Consider the following 8,347-nt stretch of genomic DNA (forward strand, 5'->3'; position numbering starts at 1 on the left):
TTATACTGATATATTGTATTACCAAGTTTAATTACTTCAATTCATATTATAATTCTACTATTGTTTGTTAATTTTCATTACTGACCTTTTCATTGGCTTACATATATTAATATTATTTTTTGCAATATTTCAAACAACTTTCAAAACAAGAAAAAATATAATGTAAAAATATATTTTAATAAATTGAATTTCAATTCCTTTAAGTAGTGTAACTATGCTTAAAATATTGTAGATTTGTCATCATTTTTATGTCGTTGGCATGCAAATATGTATTATAATTTATAAATGATATACATATACATATATATATATTATAAATAGGTTTCATATTACTACTTTATAACATTTTTTAATTTTATTGTGTTTAATGTTATATCAAAACTTAAAATATAATTAAATTAATTGATACCTATGTTTAATTAATAAGTACAATCGGCAAATTACATTTTTTTTCTTACTTATTTTATTGCAATACCTTTAGGCTACCCTTACCTAAAATAAACCATTGGTTACACTAAATAAATTCCAATTCCTTAAAACATACAATTTGTTGTCTTCAGTATTATTCAATAACCTATAGGCTACACAACTACCAGCAGTAATTTGTTCGAACTTATGATGACATGTGTTATATATATATATAATTGTAATATAAGTTAGGTTCGGTTTATAGGTATATAAAAAATATTTACTAGGAAAACCCTTGAAGAAAAACACATATATAAATAGAATATCTTTTATATTGCTCATTTCATTAATGCAAATATAACAGAAACACAATAAAAAAAATCAACATTGTGTTAATACTTATTACTAATTCGTGACTAAACCATGCTCTGTTAATCATAAAAATTTCTACACGGCATGCACACCATTTTATTTGTGATATTCATTAATTTCTTAATTCACTTAATACTTTATATTATTCATTGTGAATTTTTACTGATGTCAAACATGCATATATATATATAAATTTAAATTGATTAAATAATTAAATTTTGTTATCTTAAAATATAGTAAGTTTAATACATAAATTATTATAATTTCAAAAGCACATACCTTCTATAGCCAATGTTTGTAACTGATTTTCAATTTCGATGTATATGTATAATATTATGTTTGATTTCTATGTATCACTGTCAATGCACAAATAACTATAACTAATGACTATAAGTATTGCAACGTTAAATACAGCCTTTAATTTATCAGTTTATATGTATTTTAATATTGTTCAATTGTTCTATCAAATCATCAATGATTATATTTATCATTATTATTATTATTATTACTATTTTACGGCGTTGGGAAAGTGGCATCCCTATCGTCCAGTGCACTTCATTGGGTGCTGCAATAGCCCCACTCTGATCTTAAGTGATCGGAGTTGTCTGCCCTCCAGGTTGGGGGTTGAACGTCGGGTTAACAACCCGACCTTATAAACAATTTCTGTTCAGGAATCGAACAACAACAAGCCTCGGACTAGATTGGGAAAAAAGACTGGAAATTGGATATCGGAATTAAAATGTGGTAGGTACTTGGAATATACGAACACTATATAAACCTGGAGCAATTGTGGAATTAGTAGGAGAGATAGAGAGATATAAAATGCATCATTGTCAATGCACACATTGGTTAATTAATTAGAATCATTATTGAATTTTTTAAATAGAACTAATGACTATAAGAATTGCAACGTTAAGTAAATTTATGTATTTTAATATTGTTCAAAATGTCTATCAAATCATCAATGATCATATTTATCATTATTATTATTATTATTATTATTATTATTATTATTATTATTATTATTATTATTATTCTATTAGGTAACAACTACTTATTAAAACTAAAATTGTAAAACATTGTGATTGATAATATTAAATTTATAACTTTTAAAACCAAAAACTATAAGCATGTGTACAACACACATATATTATATATAATAGGAATAATAGGATACATTACATTTAACTAATGTTTTATAGGCTACACATATTATATGCATCTAACAACTATGTACTTATAACTATGTATAACTATGTACCTATAAACAATAATAATGTTGTGATACACCAAAACAGGGGTCTATATAAATAATGTATAGCATTCATTATCAAGTTTATTAAACATTTTAATTTCACTAACTACGCACACGTAGTAATTATAAATTAATTATTTGATCTACGCAATACGTTTGCCAATAAATAATAATAATTTAATCCATATCACGTTTTGTTAAGCAATCTTATTTTAAAATTCTGCTATTGTTAACTCGTTATTAACAATCTTTGTACATAAATATTGTAATTTTACAGTTTTTCCTGATCCATGTTTATTTTTTATTCTTACGGGTTCCATATTATGTAAAGATATTTTAGTTTTACCTACCCCCACTTCCTCAAGAAATTTATTAATCAGCTTCCAAGTTGTTGGATGACTATGCCCGAGTAATTGCGGTTACCTATTGTTCCAGCAGCTGGAATCCAGCTTTCACAAATATTATTTTAACGATTGTACGGTGCCTGGAGTGTAATATAACCTCGTGTACGTTTCATGTTTCAGGGGGATACAATGGTATTTTTCAGACCAAATATGCAAGGTACCGTCGTCATGAAGGCGCCCGCCACGGAGACGCCTGAACGTTCTATATGTATTTTTTTCTTTTGTAAGCAATTTCATTGGTCGTATTTAATGCCATATATAAATCAGAGGTTGACATCTACATTTTGATTTCTACACGTGTTAACGGCTTTGTAGAAAAATAACAATAGTCGGCATGCCGCTGGCGGCGACGACCAACCCAAGAGTGTATATTTATATTATTTCCAGTTTATTTCATTCCGAAAATGACCAGTCATGGTTTGTAATTCGTAGAAGGTTAATTCTATATATGAAATATCAATAGCACAAAAATAATATAAATGTATAAGAATATGTGACATATTTTTCAGACCAAATATGCAGGGACCGTCGTCATGAAGGCGCCCGCCACGGAGACGCCTGAACGTTCTATATATATTTTTTTCTTTTGTAAGCAATTTCAATGGTCGTATTTAATGCCATATATAAATCAGAGGTTGACAGCTACATTTTGATTTCTACGAGTGTTAACGGCTTTGTAGAAAAATAACAATAGTCGGCATGCCGCTGGCGGCGACGACCAACCCAAGAGTGTATATTTATATTATTTCCAGTTTATTTCATTCCAAAAATGACCAGTCATTGCCTGCACGTTCAATTGTCCTATTGTAACACCCAACATTTCAGCAATCGATTTTTCTTACTAATCGTTTATAAGGTAAAAAATAGAGAACACAACAAAAGTTTCAATATTTTAGTTCAAGTTTCGTATTCGACGTATTACAACATACCGCATCCCTGTTTTACTTTTTTTACTGTTGAATGAATTAATATTATTACGGTAATCTGAAAAACATCCCTAAATATATTCCTAACTGTTGTATACAGCCATCTAAAATATTAATTAATAATAGCAAAAAAATTTAAAATTTGAATGATATAACTTTTATAATATTATCTTGATCACACAGTTAGATTACCTAAAAAATAAAAATAATTATTATGATAACAATGAACAATATTACGAATATAAAATATCATATTGCGCATAAAATAGCTGGACACTTAAACGAACTATATTTTGAAAATCTCCATCTAATAAAAAATTTACTATCATTTTGACGTACGTAAGTAAAATCTTTAAAACAAATTTTGTCATTGTAGGTAGTAGGTACTATGTACAGGAACTAGAGAAGTATACTAATAACCGTCTAAGGTTTAACCGTAATAACTTATCGTTAGCAATATAAGGAATCGCAGAAAAAAAAACCTGACGGAAAAAAGTATAACAAATATAGACAATTTTATATCCGGATTACGGCTACTCAAATACAAAAATAGTAGGTACATAATATAGTCATATAATAATAATAATAATAGTTACAGCAGGCCAGTCGACTGTAAAAATATAACAATAATTATAGTGTAATATGATATTAAATATATAATTAAATTAAAACTCTACGTTGTCATTCCAATACATATAAAGTGTTCACATTATATTTATATTTTTGGGCTTTTTTTCCATTAAGTTTTTTTTCTGGGCTTTTTTCCGTAGACATTTTTCTGCCAACCCAATAGAGGTGGTTCGAGGAGTGGTAATATAAATGGTAATCGGTAAAAATATCCAAATTTTACGTAAATTAGTATATTACTCTTTACTTTCTAATAAATGCCACGCCTGCATGTGTTATTATCTCCGTCTTACTAACGTAAGAACTAAAGTTTAAATACTCAATTTTAAATCGTTTTTAACGTTCATTTTTTTGAATTTCCAGTAAGGACACTTGGGTACATTGCGAGGCGGTGCATATATCAATTGTGCCGAAAATCACAGGTAAAAAAAGAAAAATTATGGGATAGGAAAAAGGTATACATCAACTGCGCCGATCGATATTTTAATGTAATAAATAGGGTACGCTGATCGATTCTTAAATATATAATATATAAACGTCTATAATATTATTTCTATTACAACTAAAAATCGGTTTTTACGTGTTTTAATCTAATATATCTTTATCGTATATATATTATCTATAGGTATCATAGGTAAGTTTGAATTATATTATTTTATTACTTGAAGATAATACAAATTACAAAATGTGGACAAATACCGTGTTATAAGAATAAAAAACAAAAGACCATAGTTGAAGATAGTATGTCCAAGTATTTAAATGGAAAATTTAGATATGTTTGAATTTGTATAAGATATAATAGAAATGAATTCAATATTGCATATTATTTTATAGAAAATGACGTGATTATATTATCTAGTCAGCTACGAACTTATAATAGGTAATAATAATATTAAATTAAAATGTTATGTGATTATGATACCTACTATCTACTATATCTTATACCGTTAATGAAACAAATTACTATTAATTGGTAGGTTAGAATTGCATCTTGATCGAGATTATTTTGTGTATACTGTTGAAAATACCGAAAATGTAACCATTGTGGCATACATTTTATATACCTACATATAAATTTAGTAATGTTGTATTTTTAGCGTAAATCGTTATATCGTTACGCTATTTCGTATAAATTTAAAATTCAAACGCACTTAAAATTTTTCCTTTAATGATGCTTCGAGTATTCTTACTTGAAGGAAAACATATGGAAAACTTAGTGTTGAATTTTTTAACCTTAGATATATATACAAACAATTTTATGAATTTTGAACTACATAATAATTCGCAAATATTCATGGTTTAGACAAATTTTTGTCAATATTTGAACTTCAAATGCTAATAAAAAAAAATTCTTATAATTTTTTAATCACTATAAGAATAACTTATGAAAAACTATGTATTAAATTTTCAAGTATTTTGATAGGACCAGAAAAATTTTATTGACACTCCCAAAAATATTTTTCAGAAAAATTTAAAATTTCAGTTGTCTATAAATATCTCAAAAAAGTCAAAATATTTTGAAAATTAAACTGTATATAGATAACACTATTATAAACATTTGGCGAAAATTTCAAGTATTTAAAGTGATCAGTTTTTGTATTTCAACCACATAAAAAATCGATTTGGTCGAAAACTGGTTTTGCGTAACAATTCCCGCTTTTCTGTCACCTTTTTAAATGTTTTTTTCAATTTTTATGAAAACTGTTTGGAAAATGTTTACTTTTGACCTCTATAATGCACCAAGGACAGTCACTTTTACATCAGAAACCACCCCCGAAAGTTTGAAATTGAAGCATTATTTCGACTAGTTATGCTGTACACAGACACAAAAACAAAAAAAATTTAATGATTTTAAGACATATTTTATTTAGTGTGTTTCTTGAATTAAAATACGATTATAATATTACATTTTTTTCCATATTAATTTTCAACTTATCGAGTTAAATTCATAATTCGTTAACTATTAACTCGAGTTAATTAATTTCATTAACTTGCTCACCTTTGAGAAAAATACGATTATATGCCGTTTTTATCACGAATCGATGAAATATGCAATCTTGGTAAAAAAAAAAAATGTTATGTGTAATTGCATACGTAGATATACAAATAATTATAATCCGAAGTCTACAATGATTTCATATAATATATAAAATATAATATATATATGCGTGAAGGTGTGGATTTTTGTGTACCTGTCAAATGTTGACCCGATTTATTTAGGATTTTTGGGTACAGACTGATTTTACACGCCCGATACAATACAATGAAAAAGGATATAATGCCGGTACCTACCATATATGGGCAAATCCAACCCTTCGCCAAAAAATAATCTTGTGTATTGTTGAAAACTAAAGCGTAATATCGTTGTACTACGCAGTAGTTTTACGATGTAGAAACTGCGTAGTACCACGAAACAATAACGGTCTGTCCTGCACATGCATTTTCTCTATAGCTACTTGAAGGAAAACATTATTATGTAGCTATTTAAATAAACAATGACATACGTCCAAGTATACATATATGGCACTGATCAATTTTTATAATTATATTTTATGTAAAAAAAATCATATTTTCAATGTCGCGAACAGGGTTTGAGACCATTGGCACAACTAGAGTGTGCAAAAGGGTCTTTAGCACCTCTTATTTTTTTAGATTTAACTATCATTATTATAGTGAAATACCCTCAATTTAATGTTTTTAAAATATAAAATATTATAGCACCCCACGTTTTAAATTTTTTAATGTATATTTTCTACTTTAATAAGATGCAAGTGATAACCACTAACAAAAACTAGGGAGAGAATAACCATTTTTTAGATTGCTTAATTTTGATTATTTAAATGTTTTTTTAAGCGTTTGATTTGATGATTTTAGGTTCTGTTTAGCCCTGAACCCTGTTCACGACAAAATTCCTCACATATTATACTGATATTATTATGAGCCGTTAAACAATTTTACTTTAATAAGCCTAGGACTATGAAAAACCTATTTCAAAATGATGATACAGTTTAATCTAAATGTTCGTTTTGCAGTTAATATGCAAAATATGAGTAAAGATAAAACATGTATTCAAAAAATTAAAACAAACTTTTCAATCACCCCAGACTTAAAAAGTAAAATTTAAAAATGGTATTAATAATATTCTAACTTGAATTTAGTACTAATTATTATTTGGTGACAACACCAATCATTGACAGAAATAATTTAGTATTTATCATTATGACATTATACAATGTAGCACAGTAGACTAATGTTTTTGGATGTTTTGATTATTATATCTTTTTTGTTAAAGGGCTTGTCCGTAAAAAATAAAAATAAAATAATTATTAATCACATAGCCACTTAAAAATTCTTAATTTGATTTAGGACATAATCTACATATTAAACACAAAATAAATATCTATATCTATGTATATTATCTTTTAAGTTGTAATGATTGATGTTGTCACCTAATTTAAATTATAAACTAGCATACAAATTATAAAGCTTTAACATTAGCACAATTTTTAGTTTTCAATACATTTTTTTTTTCATTCCGAAAATCGGTTAAATGATTTTTGATGTCCCTCTCCACTTACATTCCTCTTCAACTTTCAGTATGTTCCTATTCTAGTACCTTCAATCACTTGCTTCAGAAATGGAGTTCTAGCCCTTCCTTTTACAGGTTTCCTCCTTATAACGTGTCCGATCCATGCTTTTCTTCTCAATCTTAGCGTACTCCGTATTGATTTTTGATTCTCCTAAATACCTCAAAATTTTTTTATCTTTTCTGTCTATTGAATTTCAGCGTTTTCCAACAATAATACTTTAAAAGCTTTTATTTTGACTTTCTCAGTCTTCAGTAGTGTCCCAATATCTGCTCCATATATGTAGATCTACATTCCACACAAAGCCTTTTATAAGTGATTTTCAGTTGTCCAAACTTAATCTATTTGAGGTAAAAGATTTATTTTTTTATAGTAGGCCTGTTTGGCATGCGCTATTCTACATACTGCATCTGTACAACTTTTCTCATCGCTTGTGATTGAATAGGTATGTGAAGTTTAAGTGTTCTTTAAGCTAATGAGATAGATTGTTTTATTAATTTTAATTTTTGCTTGCATTTATCAACTAGTAAAACTTACCAATAGGTACATTGTACAAATGCACTTGCAAAGTATCCAATTCACGTGAGATTAACCAATTTAGGTACTTAAATGTTTAATTAAATTACTAAATAAAATACAATATGTGGTAAATATTATAATGTAAGTATATACAAGAACTAATAATATTATAAATTCACCATTAAAATTTAAACATTTAAAATTGTTAAGTATTAACAAATAAAATACTTTATTAGTTATTACTTATTA

The sequence above is a fragment of the Diuraphis noxia genome, unplaced genomic scaffold (genome assembly GCF_037042655.1).
Source record: "Diuraphis noxia isolate RWA-SAM2 unplaced genomic scaffold, SU_Dnox_SAM2 contig0001, whole genome shotgun sequence".
NCBI classification, from domain to species: Eukaryota; Metazoa; Arthropoda; class Insecta; order Hemiptera; family Aphididae; genus Diuraphis; species Diuraphis noxia.